General features: G+C 47.7%; 1 pseudogene; it reads right to left on the bottom strand.

Annotated features, from left to right (window-relative positions):
* Positions 1-9,370: 9,370 nt before the first annotated feature.
* On the bottom strand, positions 9,371-13,786 carry LOC148443181 (uncharacterized; annotated as a pseudogene).
* Between the last annotated feature and the right edge of the window lie 299 nt (positions 13,787-14,085).

Genomic DNA, 14,085 nt, shown 5'->3' with positions numbered 1-14,085 from the left:
AGATGACCAGTGAGTGGATGAGGGTCTTAGTAGCATCCAAGGTGAGAAAGTGTCTGATCCTGGAAATATTTTTGAGATGGAAATGTCAGGACTGAGAGAAGTGCTGAATGTGAAGATTGAAGGAGAAAGAGGAGTCCAGGATAACTATGAGACAGCTCATTCTGGGGCTAGAGGAGATTGTTGTGTCATCAATTGATAAGAAATAGTGGGAAGTGAGGTTATGCAGGAGGATGGGAAGATGATTAGCTCGGTCTTAGACATGTTAAGTTTAAGAAAGCGCTGGAACATCCAGGAAGATATAGCAGAAAGACAGTTGGAGATACGAGTGAGGAGAGAGGGGGAGATGTCAAGGGAGGAAAGGTATATCTGAGTATCATCAGCATAGAGATGATATTGGAGGTGAAAAGAGCTGATGAGTTCTAAAGAGGACATATAGAGGGAGAACAGGAGAGGTCCAAGAACAAAACCTTGGGGAACACCTACCATTACTGGAAAAGGAGGGGGGAATCATGAGAGGAAACAGAGAAGGAATGGTTAGAGAGGAAGGAGGACAGCCAGGAGAGGGTTGGAAAGATTTGCAGAAGGAGAGGGTGGTCCACAGTTTCAAAATTATCAGAGAGGTCAAGGAGAATGAGCAGAGAGTAGTGGCACTTGGATTTGGGAGGAAAGAGGTCATTACTGAAAGAAATGGGTCAAGCAGGGAGTGGGGGGAAAGAAAGTAAGTAAGGTGGTTGTAAACATTTAAGGCAGTGTGGAGGAAAAAGAGAGGAGAGAGGTGGGTTGATAGTTGGAGAGAGTGTTAGGATTGAGGGTAGATTTTTAAAGAATGGGGGAGACAAGAGCATGCTTGAATAAAAAAGGGAGATTTTGGAGGTTGGCAAGATGGGAACAGGCAGAACAAGAGAGGTAGTGGAGGAGGCTGGAAGGGATAGGGTCAACGGGGGGTGGAAAGGGAAGAGGTTCAGATGAGGGCCATGATTCATCTTCAGATGCAGAGGATAAAGATGTTGCAAAGATGGATGGACAGTGGTGGTAAGGGAAAGAAGCAGGTGGGGTGCTGAGGGTCTAGTGGGGTACAATGTTCTGATGTATGGAGTCAATATTAGATGTTAAGTAGGTGGCAGAGTCAAGGGGAAAGAGTGAGGAGAGGAGAGGCAGGGCAGAGGAGAGTTAAAAATGGCGATGAGCTATCAGGGGTGTTGAACACTGGGAGGAGATGACTTTATTGAAATATGACTGTTTAGAGAGGAAAAGGGCAGCACTGTAGGAAGTGAGCATAAATGTGAAATAGAGAAAATCTGCCTTAGAGCGTGATCTTCTCCACTGTCGCTCAGCAGTTTGTGAACACTTTTGCAGGTATCTGGTACATCTGGAATGCCAGGGTTGAGGTGTGGATCTGCGAGTGTGAGTAGTGATCACCGGAGCAACAGAGTCCAGAGCAAAAATAAGGGAGGCATTGTATAGGAAAGTGGCTTGTTCAGGGCAGGAGAGAGAGAGAGAATAGAGGAGATAAGTGAGTCAAGCAGGGAGGATAAGGAAATAGTGGCAATAATGTCAATGTTGCACTTAGAGAAGGTGGCATTAGGTGTTAGAGGTGGAGAATGAGAAAGGGATAAGTGAAAAGAGAGAAGGTGATGGTCAGAGAGGGGAATTGGTGTAATCAGGAATATCACAAGGGTGAGTGATGACCAGATCTAGTGACTGTCCACTCACTTGGGAGGGTGAGAAGGTTCATTGGGAAAGACAAATGATGATGTGATAAGGAGTTTAGAAGCATAGTATTATGTCGGGACATTGATTGGGATATTGAAGTCACCTAATGAAGGAAAGATCTGTGGAGAGACGGAGCCAGGAAGCAAAGTTGTCAAGGAGCTTGGAAGGAGGATCAGGGGGACAGTAAATGGCAGCTACTTGAATGTGTACTGGTTGGAAGAGGCTTATAGTATTAATTTCAAATGTAGGGAAGTTGTAAGGGATGGTTCTGAGTGTAGGAGTAACTGGGGGACAGAAAGACCCCAACACCATCACCATGGTGACTCCCACCATCTATTAGCTAGTGTTATAATGAAGTTTACTCATTTATGCGACACACTGCATAGTCCCACCACATACTGTTCTTTAAAGTTGACATAGACTGACATTGATGGATGATCACTACTTTGTATGCAGTGTTACCTATTGGTATATACTTTATAATATAGACTTTATGGTGCATTGCCTAAAGAAGACGTATCTCCCTGTGGCTCCTGTTTAGCGTCCTCTAAAAAAGCCACTACAGCTGCCATACAGGGCTATTTCTGGACACTGACCCTCTGTCTTGGCCTCTCCTGTCCCCCCTCCCACTGAGTGGTCCAGGTTGCGGAGCCGGGGAGTGTAATTTATGCTCCCGCAGAGCCGCTGCCGTGGAGTGATAATGGAGAATTCCCTGACCCGTCTACCCTGCTCCTTTCCGCTCCCTGGACCACTCTCCACGATCATTCTTCATACTGCCTGTGGGGAGGGAAAGGCGAAGTGTTCTTGGTGGAGCAGGGCGGTGTTGCTTCACAGACAGGAGAGGTTGTCGGGAGAGCGGAGACAATGCTACTGTGAGCTGTCTAGCACAGCTCAACCCCACAGACCCCATCACTCAGTGTCTTGTCCACTGGAGCTCAGACAAGCGGTGCTGCATTTTGCTACCTGACTAAAGGTGCCTACATACTTGGCGATGTGCTCATGATCCGACATCATGTACGATTTCCCTTGAACTCTCCCCGGGCATGATTTGGTCAGAAAAACCACCAATTTGATACACAATCTCACGTACATCGTGTTGGATGTCCAAATCGTGAGATCGTGCACGATAAATTGTGAGCTTACCAAACAACACACAAGGATCTTCATGATTGGATGGAAATTTAAATAATGGGTGGGGCTAGCTAGGGGGTATAAAAAGCAGGCACCAATTTAACTCTGTGCACATTCTGCTCTGCTACTAGTGAGGCTAGGTGTGAACCCTGCACATTGCTACTGTGCTCTGCTTTGTATTTGGCTTGCCTTTTACAAAGTGTGTTCTACCTGCAAGTGTGTGCTAACTGCATTCTATCCTGTTTCTGAATTCTGTGCTGATGAATCACTATCAGTATAGAGTGTTGGTCGCCTATGCTGGTGTCAAGGTGATGAAGGAGAGGGCCCAGCGAATGAGGAGGAGAGCATGCTGGACCAAGGAGTGGCTGCTGCAAAGGGATACTCGCTCTCACATGTCCCTACTGATGTCCCTACTGATGGAGATCAAGGAGAACATCCCAGACGACTACTGCAACTACCTGCGCATGGATCATGCCACCTTCCAGGAGTTGCTGATTATGGTGACCCCCCCACATCCAGAGGCAGAACACAAGGCTGTGGAGGGCAATCCCTGCTGAAGAGAGGCTGGTGGCTACCCTGAGGTACCTGACTACAGGAAGGTCACTGGAAGACCTGAATTTGGGACCCTCATCTCCCCTCAGTTCTTGGGCGTCACCATCCCGGAGACCTGCAAAGCTATTGTTAAAGTGCTGAAGTACCAGTATTGCAAGGTAAGAAAAAAAAAACACACTACACATTTTTTTCTTCTGAGTATTGTCAGCCAATATGGCTGAATTAACAATACTGTGCCATCAACACTGCAGTAATAACAAACTTTTTTTTTTATATATATATATACATTTTTAAGTATGCATATAAAATGTATCACCAAATTTTATCAATCCCAATAGGTAGGCTGCTGTATAGTATACGATGAGTCAGATGCCAGATTGAACAGGCCAATACACACCTGGCACAAGTACAGATTGTGGCCCCGGCTTCCAGCAATCTGTACTTGCGCCATGTGTGTAGTGACCTTGTCCAATCAGCATCATCACCACCGTATACCATACAGCACCTATTGGGAGTGATACAATTTGGTGATAGTACAGGCAACAATAATACAAAAAAAATACATTACATCTTCAAAAAATGGGGCAAATCATCTTCTGCCTCCAGCATGGCAGTGTAAATTGCCTCGCTTATGGATTGGGTACTGGGTGGGGGAGTAGCCTCCAACTGGGCTGGGAGAGCCTCAGAGGTGGTTGGGGCAGGGGAGCACATAAGAGGGTCTGCTATATATGTGGAATTATGCAGATTTGAATTTAGAGCCCTAATCAGCAGCTCATAGACCAGGCTCTGGAAATCCCTCTGTATTTGCCCTATCATTTGGCGCATTGCGCTATTTATATGTGACATAAAGTAATCAATATGGTCTGGTTGTCTTTGGAGGATTCGTTCCGCCTGCTGCAGGAATATGTCCTCCAGCTCGGTGGGTTGCTATTGCTGCTGCTTTCTCCCTTGCTTTTTTTTTCTTTGGGGAGGTGCGGAAGATGCACCTTGCTGTCCCCGATCAGACTGATGTCCAGAGTTGTGGACAAATCAGAGTCTTCGGTGGGAGTCTGTATAGGAAAAAAAATGGAGAAAAAATATTATGGTCATGTTTTAACCCATTTTGTACTATTTTTTCTAGTTTCCAAACACCGTGGATGAGTGGAAGAGCATCACTGAAGAGTTTGAACAATGTTGGAATTTCCCTAACTGCGGAGGAGCCATCGATGAAAAACATATGCGCATCAACCCACCTGCCAACACCGGATCATATTACTACAACTATAAAGGCTTCTTCAGCATCATTCTCATGGCAGTGGTGAATGCCAACTATTAATTTTTGTTTGTGGATTTTGGAAAGAATGGCCGTGCTTCAGATGGTGGCTCCTACAAACAGATGGCATTCTACCAGAGACTCACCAACAAAACCCTCAACTTGCTGTCACTGGACGAGAAAAAGCACAGCCTAAATTACGTTTTCGTCACAGACGAGGCTATTGCTTTACATGAACATGTGATGAAGCCATTTGCACACAGGGGCCAGAGATAAGAGGATCTACAACTATCGTCTATCCCGGGCACGGCGCATTGTGGAAAATGTGTTTGGAAAACTGAGTAACCGATTCCGCATTTTCCACACCACTATAAACCTACGTGTGGACAAGATAGACTGGGTCATGATGGCATGCTGTGTGCTCCATAACTTTTTGCGAAGAAAAACTACACAATGGGCATCAGTCACAGCTAGACCAGAAGAAAAAGGACATCTGGAGGAGATTGCCCAGTTTACATCAGTGTCTGCACCTCAAATTCAAACAACATCAACAGCACGTGCCAAAGAAGTGAGGGAGGAGTATATGGCCTATTTCAATGGACCAGGTGCGGTGCCATGGCAGAAGGACTGTCTGAGATAACTGCTAAAGTGGACATTTATGATTTTTCTAAAATGTTTTGTTTAAAAAAAAAGGTTTTGGTGTATGAACCCTGGGTCTGATTCAGACCTGCTCGCAAGTGCTATGCGCTTGCAAGCGGGTCGATGGTTGGCCATTGCACACGCACAGCGTGCGCTATGTACGTGCACAAGCCCCGTAGTGAGAGAGGAATTCTCTCGCTCTGGGGCTCACTACAAATTGGGTGGCTGTCGATGTTGATCGACAGCACGCCCCATTTTGTAGGCGGGGTGGGGGGTGGCTGGACAAATGGAGGCATTCCTGAAGGAACGCCTGATGTTTGTGGGCGGCCCTACTGACATCACCAGTGATGTCAGTAGTGAGCTTCTGGCTCTATTAGAGCCGGAAGCTCAATGGGGCTTGCGGCAGACGAGACTCTACCACAAAGGTCTCGTCACAAGCCCGATGGTCGCGATGGTCATGACCATCGCGACCATCATCTGGCCACTTGCAAAAGCTGTGGGTGGTCACCCACAGCTTAGCTAGCGGCCAGGAGGCCAGCTTTAAAAAAAAAAGCGGCCGTCCTGATTCAGAGCAAGCGCTCGCTGTTTGCGAGCGGCTCTGAATCAGGCCCTGTGTCTCTACTTACCAAAATATCCTCAGATGGTCCACTCACTTCTGCTGCCTCCTCTTGTCCCTCTCGCTTGGCTATCAAGACCAGAGACTGTCGTTGTAGCTCCTGCTCACTTATGAAGCTCATCAGGTAGTAGTACCACAGCTTGGGCTGACAGAGGTCATCGGTGGCCACTCTGGACCGTTTGGATTCCTCCACTTTCTTCCGTTCCTTCACGTACACCGTCCTCAAATTTTGGATTTTGGCATGGACAGTTGTGATGGTAGCATCCGAACAAAACTTCTTGGTGTACTCGAACAACTCCTCCAATGCCACTGCTTTTTGGACTTATTGTCGTATTGTCTACAGCTTATCTGCCATACACAATCTTTGGACTGCAGGATCTCCAGGAATCCTGTGATAAATTCTCACTCCTCATCAATAGACATTCCTAGGAAGAAGAAAAATATGGACATATACAATTTTAGCAATAATTGTACATAGTTTTGTGATTTTTAATGTTGATATTTAAATTTTTAGATACATTTTTAAGTATTTGTTCATGTTATGGTGTTTTAATATGTTTTTTTTACAGGGTTTTAATATGTTTGCTATGGTGTAATATGTTTGTTATGATGTTTAATTTTTTTTACAGTGTTTTAATATGTTTGTTATGGTGTTGTAATATGTTTGTTATGGTGTTTTAATATGTTTTTACAGGGTTTTAATATGTTTGTTATGGTGTTTTAATATTTTTTACAGGGATTTAATATGTTTGTTATGGTGTTTTCATTTTTTATTTACAGGGTTTTTATATATATGTTATGGGGTTGTAATATGTTTGTTATGGTGTTGTAATATGTTTTTTTATGGTGTTTTATATATTTGGTATAGTCTATTAATATATTTTTTGTGGTGTGTTCATATTTTCTAGGTGTCACGATCCGGTGCAAATGTTCCTCTGTGGAGGATGGTGAGCCAGGGGGTTCGGGTGACTGGACTAGGGAGTGACTGGACTAGGTCTCCTAGTTGCGGCCAGACCCTGGTTTGGTCTGCCCAGAGGCGCGGAGTGTAACTCACTTGGTGGTTTTCTCCAGTGACCCCTCCAATTGGGATTTGGTTTTCCAAGGCACCAAGTGAGCAGGTCGCGGCCCTCTGGACAGGTACCTGGGAATGGCAGAAGACTGGAAACTATAATGAATGCTATAATACTGGTGGTGAACTGAATGCTTGAACTCTGGAGCTGGATCTGAATACTTAGAAAACTGGGAAAGAATCTGGATCCTAGAACACAGGCATGGACTGGAAATAGTTAAATATATTGGTGCTGATTTACACAGACAAGATACAGAGCAGAGTGGACAAAGGCAAATACTGGGAGTGCTGGAAATGCTGGTACTGCTTTGCACAGACAAGACACAGAGCAGAGTGGACAAAGGCAAATACTGGGAGTGCTGGAAATGCTGGTACTGCTTTGCACAGACAAGATACAGAGCAGAGTGGACAAATGCAAATACTGGGAGAGTAACAGACTCTGGAGCTGATTAGCACAGTGAGACACAGAGAGAAGACAGGCATATACTGGGAAAGCTAGGAATGCTGGTGCAGATTTACACAGACAAACACAGGGCTGTAGACTGGCTGGGAATGCTTAAAGAGGCAGCTAGGAGCTAATTAGTACTAGCAGGTAATCTGACACCTCAGTAGCACATATACAAAGACACACAGACATAGAAAAACATGGTACTAGGAGAGAACTAACTCTCAGACTGAGAACAGTAAGGAAGCTAAAGCTGGAGACTTTAGAGAACTGTGAGCAGGCTGAAGCAACTCTGCAGGAATAGCACAGAGCAACATAGTATCACAGGCACTGGAACAAAGAAGTTGAACAGCAGTTACTTGTACCTGGAGTCAGACTTAATACCCCTGGGTGGCTGATCATTGGCTCAGAGGATCAGCTGAGTGACCACAGGACTATCATTGGGAGAGACTAGTCAGGTGATGTGAGCCAACATGGCTGCGCCCATGCCCGGCACCCCGGAAACCAGGACGCACGCACGGAAGCTCTAGTGGACCCCAGGGAGAATACTCAGTCACCACTCACCTCCACTCCCAGCATCTAGACACCTAAGCCCAAGGACACCAGCGCAGAGGTGAGTAGCGGCCGATCCCAGGCCGCATCCTGACACTAGGTATTTAATAGGTGGCCTGTGACATTGATGGACAGTGGGTAGGTGGGTGGCTCACATTGGTGGACAGGGTGTATAATGCATGACCCAGCCACCGTCTGCCTCATATAGGCGGATGGTGGCTGGGTCATGCTTTATAATTTTAGGGGGAAAGAGGGTGAGTGACATTGGTGGGCAGTGGGTAGGTGGGTGGCTCACATTGGTGGACAAGGTATATAATGCATGACCCAGCCATTGCCTGCCTCATATAGGTAGGTGGTGGCTAGGTCATGCTTTATACTTTTAGGGGGACAGAGGGTGGGTGACATTGGTGGGCAGTGGGTAGGTGGGTGGCTCACATTGGTGGACAAGGTATATAATGCATGACCCAGCCATTGCCTGCCTCATATAGGTGGGTGGTGACTGGGTCATGCTTTATACTTTTAGGGGGACAGAGGGTTGGTGACATTGGAGGGAAGTGGGTAGGTGGGTGGCTCACATTGGTGGACAGGGTGCATAATGCATATAGGCGGGCGGTGGCTGGGTCATGCATTTATAGATGGACAGTGGGTGGTGGTGGACAGTGGTGGTGCATCAATGCAGCAGCAATATACTCACCAAAACAAAAGTCCATAGTTGAGGTGTGCAGGCTGAATCGTGTCTTTCTTCTTCAACCCACGATGCTGCACAAGATGACAATTAGGCATGTACAGGGATCTGTCAGTCAAGTTACGGGATGTACGATAGATTGTGCAATAATTGTGAGTAAGAAAGTGTGAGGATACCGGGTGACCTGGGTATCCTGGGGTTCAGGGATCACACAGTGGAGCAGGTTATAATGAAGGAATTATGAACTTTATTCATGCAGACACAGAAATCCAGCAAACAGTAAGCAGGGTTATATCATTACAGTCCACTCAGAGTTCAACAAAGTCCTTTCCAGCTGCTGTATATCTCCTCCCTACCTGGCCAGCTGTAACAAGGCACACAGAGCTGCTATATATCTTAAGACACTGAGAGGGGACAACACCCCAACCTTCAGAGTCACACTGTACTCACACACTACCCACAAATCCCCTTGCTGCACCACCCTACTTCCCTCTCTCTCACTCATTGGTGGGCTCAGGTGTCAGTCTTTGCAGAGAGGAAGGAGGGCTGTAACAGGAACTCTCCCTTGATGCCTGCTGCTGACAAACTTCCTGTATGAGACTCCTGCAGACTGAGGGCTTCAATTTAAGAACACAGAACTGGGTCATAACTCTTTTCAACATGCAGGCAAGTCCTAGAAGTCCTTTTCCCTTGTCTCCTCACATACCTCCCCCTTCTTAAATCGAGGAGACAGACATGGTCCCAATGTTGGAGTCCTGACTGTCGACTCGGCCTGAGGGTCTGCGAAGCTTGATATTTGTTTCCTCACATCTGGATAGCCCGTCAGCATTGTGATGTTCTCGTCCCTTTTTGTGAGAAATGGAAAAGTTGAAACTTTGTAACGCCAGACTCCACCTCAACAACCTCCCATTTTCCCCCGAGGTTCTGTTTAGCCAATACAGCGGGTTATGGTCAGTGGTTGTAGCTTTTTTAAGGCCCAGACTATGGCTAGACATTCTTTTTCAATAGTTGCGTAGGCTATCTCTCGGTCAGCTAGTTTACGGGATAGATAGACAATTGGATGTTCCCTACCGTCTGCTCCCACTTGACTCAACACTGCCCCAAGCCCACACCCTGATGCATCTGTCTGCACAATAAACTTTCTGTTGTAATCAGGGGCAGCCAACACTGGGGCTCGAGTCAGCAAATCTTTTATGGTGTTGAAAGCTTGCTCACATTCAACAATCCATTCAATATTCCGAGAATATCTCTTTTTGGTCAAGTCTGTCAGAGCTTTGGCCACGGTGCTGTAATGTGGTATAAATTTCCTGTAATAGCCAGCGACTCCAAGGAATGCCCACACTTGTTTTTGGTTGACAGGTTGGGGCCAATTGGAAATAGCCTCCACCTTTGCCGGATCAGGTCTGATAGCACCTCCTCCGACCCGATGTCCTAGGTACTGAACCTCAGCCATCCCCATCTGACACTTATCTGGGCGTATGGTGAGTCCAGCCTGTCTAATTCTCTTCAGCACTTCTGTCACCTGAATTAAATGCTCCTCCCAGTTATGGCTGAAGATGGCAATGTCATCTAAGTAGGCTTGGGAAAAGTCTTGACACCCCTCCAAGAGGTCATTAACCATTCGCTGGAATGTGGCAGGGGCGTTCTTCATCCCGAAAGGCATTGTAGTCCACTCAAAGAGTCCTTCCGGTGTGATGAAGGCAGAACGCTCCTGGGCCTCTTTGGTAAGTGGGATTTGCCAGTAGCCTTTGCTCAAATCCAACGTTGAGACAAACTCAGCCCCTCCAATCCGATCCAGTAGCTCATCAACACGGGGCATAGGGTAAGCATCAATGGTGGTGACTTCGTTCAATTTGCGATAGTCTACACAAAACCGTGTGGTCCCATCTTTCTTGGGAACCAACACAACCCCAGCAGCCCATGGGCTTTTAGATGGCACTTTGACCCCCAAAGCTAGCATCTCCTCGATCTCAGCCTTTACCTGCCTCATAACACCTGGAGTCATCCGGTGGTGGGCGGTCAGATGAGCGACCAGGTAGACAAGAAAACTGGGCCTGTTCAGCCTCTAAGATCCTCCACATCTCTTGCTGCTGGGCTGCATTCAACTGTTGTCCCACCTGGACTGATTCCACTCCTTTCTTCTCTTTAGCAGCTCCCAAAAGGTCAAGCAAAGGATCAGTTTCTGGTGCCTCCATCGGAGGACAACATACCGCCATTGTTACTACTTGATGATCACGATAGGCCTTAATTCGATTTATATGGAAGGTGCGTAGGTACTTCCCTCCCTTATCCAGGGCAATCACGTAATTGACCGGCCCGGTGCGCCTTACCACGGTATACGGTCCTTCCCACGTGGCCTGCAGTTTGTTTCTTCGCACTGGGATAAGCACCATTACTTTTTGCCCTGGATGCAACTCTCAGTCTTGAGCGTGGGCGTCATACCATTCCTTTTGTCTCTCTTGTGATTCCCTGAGATGCTCTTGGGTTAACTGTAGCAATCTTCTCATGCGGTTCCGCATATTCTCTACATATTGTAAAATGGGCTGCTGGTGTTCTTGGAAAGTTCCCTCCCAGCTCTCTTTGACCAGGTCTAGAGGCCCCCGCACTTTCTGGCCGTACAAAAGTTCAAATGGGGAATATCCAGTAGACGCCTGTGGGACTTCCCGATAAGCGAATAGAAGCTGTTGAAGGGCTCTCTCCCAGTCCCTCCCCTCGGACAGCACGTAAGCTTGTAGAAGTCTTTTTAGCGTTCCATTGAAACGTTCACAGAGTCCGTTAGCCTGTGGATGGTAAGAGGTGGTCCGAAGAGGTCGAACCCCCCACTTTTCCCACAGGGTTTGCATTAGTTCACCTTGGAATTGGGGCCCTTGATCTGTGACGACTTCCTGCGGGTATCCAAGCCGACTAAATATGTCTGTCAATGCTTGCGCAACGTGTTCTGTGTCAATAGATGATAGGGCCACAGCCTCAGGATAGCGTGTAGCAAAGTCCACCAGTGTTAGGATGTACTTTTTTCCCGTATGACTGGGAATAGCTAATGGTCCAATTAGGTCTATGGCAACACGGGCAAAGGGCTCCCCTATAATAGGTAATGGGTGCAGAGGAGCTTTTCGCTGGGGCTTCCCGAGCCCCTGGCAGGTATTGCAGGTGTCTCGATACTGCTTAACGTCTCTAGAGATTCGTGGCCAGAAGAAATTCCGCAACAATCGGGCCAGTGTTTTACGGGTGCCAAAATGCCCGGCCGCTGGAATGTCATGAGCAATGGCTAGTAATTGTGCTCTGTACGGTGTAGGTACCACCAACTGTTTAGTAGGCATTACTGTTTCCTGTCCAGACTGAAGAACGACCACTCGGTACAGCAATTCCTCTTCCCAAACTATCTTGCTCCCATCAGCTGTTTCCAACCCCAGGTCGGCTGCGCTCCTTAATTTACTTAGGGAAGGGTCTGTTCATTGGGCCTGTCGAAACTCGCTCCGGTCCACCTCCCCCAAGTCTAACTCTGAAGTACTGGACAAGGGACTGGAATCACTCACCATTGTGGTCGGGGTAGGTTGGTTCTGTTCTGAATCTGTCACCTGGGTCACTGCTCTTTGGGTTTGGCTCCGGGTCACCACTTGAACGAAGCGTGTCACCAGTCCCTGTCCCAGATCATTCCCGAGGATGACCTTGGCCGGTAGCCCCTTGAGTACTCCGACCTCCACGATTCCTTGACCGGCTCCCCAGTCGAGATGTATCTTGGCGACGGGTATATCGGTCTGTTGTCCCCCGGCGGTGGCAATTCGTACATACTGTCCAGGAATCACCCGGGAGGTGGGAATCAGGTCTGGCTCAATCAATGTGAGTGAGGCCCCAGAGTCTCGTAGGCCCTGTACCCGCTGGTCCTCTACCAACACAGGCTGTAAGTGCCCCTGCATATTCTGAGGAGTTGCCTGCTCCTCCCCCAGTACCAGGTCTACAATATACACCCCATCCATCATCTCGGCCGCATCTGACTGGATGACCTCCTCGCAATAATCCTCCATGGGGTAACATACCACAGAGACTGGGGCCGGTCTAGCCCCAGGGAATGGCCCTCGCATGTGTGGACAGTCCCTCAATAAGTGTCTGGGTTGATTGCAGCGGTAGCACTTCCGAGGTTCTGGGTTAGCCACTTTGAATCTTGGTGGTTGATAAGAAATGTTTTTGATAGGGCCTCCTTTACTACTATCATTTATGCGTGGTTCTCTGTCAGGGAGCTTCTCCGCTCATGGGGTTCTTGTACCACCTGTTGCACTGAAGACTCTCCATTGGGGACGGTTAGCTATATATTCATCAGCCCATTCTGCAGCTTGTTCAGGCGTGCTGGGCTTCCGGTCTGCGACCCACTCCCGTACCTCTGGTGCCATCTTAATCATTAGTTGTTCTACCACGATTAGGTTGATGATCTGCTCCACAGTAGAGGCCTGTCTACCCTCAAGCCATTTTCCACAAGCTTGCTGTAGCTGACTGGCAAACTCTTGGTAGGAAGCAGTCCCACTTTTGCTCAGTGTTATGAACTTGAGACGATAAGATTCTACAGTGATCTGAAACTTAGCCAGCAATGCCTTCTTTATACAGGTATAGACTCCACATTCCTGGGGAGTTAGAGCCCTGTAGGCTTCCAGAGCCCTACCGGTGAGACTTGGCCCCAAGTACTTGGGCCATTCAGCTGGCTCTATCTCGTGCACTCCCATGAGATTCTCAAAGATCTGGAGGTGAGTGTCAATGTCAGTTTCATTCTCTCGAAATGTGGGAACATCCTTAAATCCCAAGCGCCGCTTCTCTTGTTCAGCCCCTCTGGATGACAGCACAGTTCCGCTGCTAGTAGGGATTTGTACCCCTAATATCACTTGGATCACTCCAGCTCTCTCTTGTGTAGTTGCACTTTCACCTAGCGCCCCCAGCCAGCTTTGTAGTAGGGCAGGAGTAGCGGTGGTTGACTCAGGTAACCGACTGGAAGAAGTGCTTCCACTGCCTGTCAGTCCTTCTTCGTCATCACTCAAGTGGTCGGGATCCTCTGGGTGTGCACGATCCCACTCCAACAACCGCAGTACCAGCATCTCCCGGGTGTCAGACCCATTATATGCAATTCCCTTCATCCTGCAAAATCCTTGCAGGTGCGGTTTCCGGGCTGTCCGGTAAAACTTCTCCTGCTCTCTCATAATGTTTTCAATTTGGCCGCCGGTTGCAAATCCTGACTGACTCTCCATGCTGATATTCTCTGGTGTTAGCGTTGCTTCTACTCACTCCCCTGAAATTACTGCAGGAACTGTGTGACGTCCCACCGCTGCCGCCAAATGTGAGGATACCGGGTGACCTGGGTATCCTGGGGTTCAGGGATCACACAGAGGAGCAGGTTATAATGAAGGAATGATGAACTTTATTCATGCAGACACAGAAATCCAGCAAACAG

This window comes from Taudactylus pleione, unplaced genomic scaffold, assembly GCF_031769625.1.
Source record: "Taudactylus pleione unplaced genomic scaffold, aTauple2 ptg001315l, whole genome shotgun sequence".
NCBI classification, from domain to species: domain Eukaryota; kingdom Metazoa; phylum Chordata; class Amphibia; order Anura; family Myobatrachidae; genus Taudactylus; species Taudactylus pleione.
Note: the sequence above shows the minus strand (reverse complement) of the source record. Positions and strands in the feature narration are given on the sequence as shown.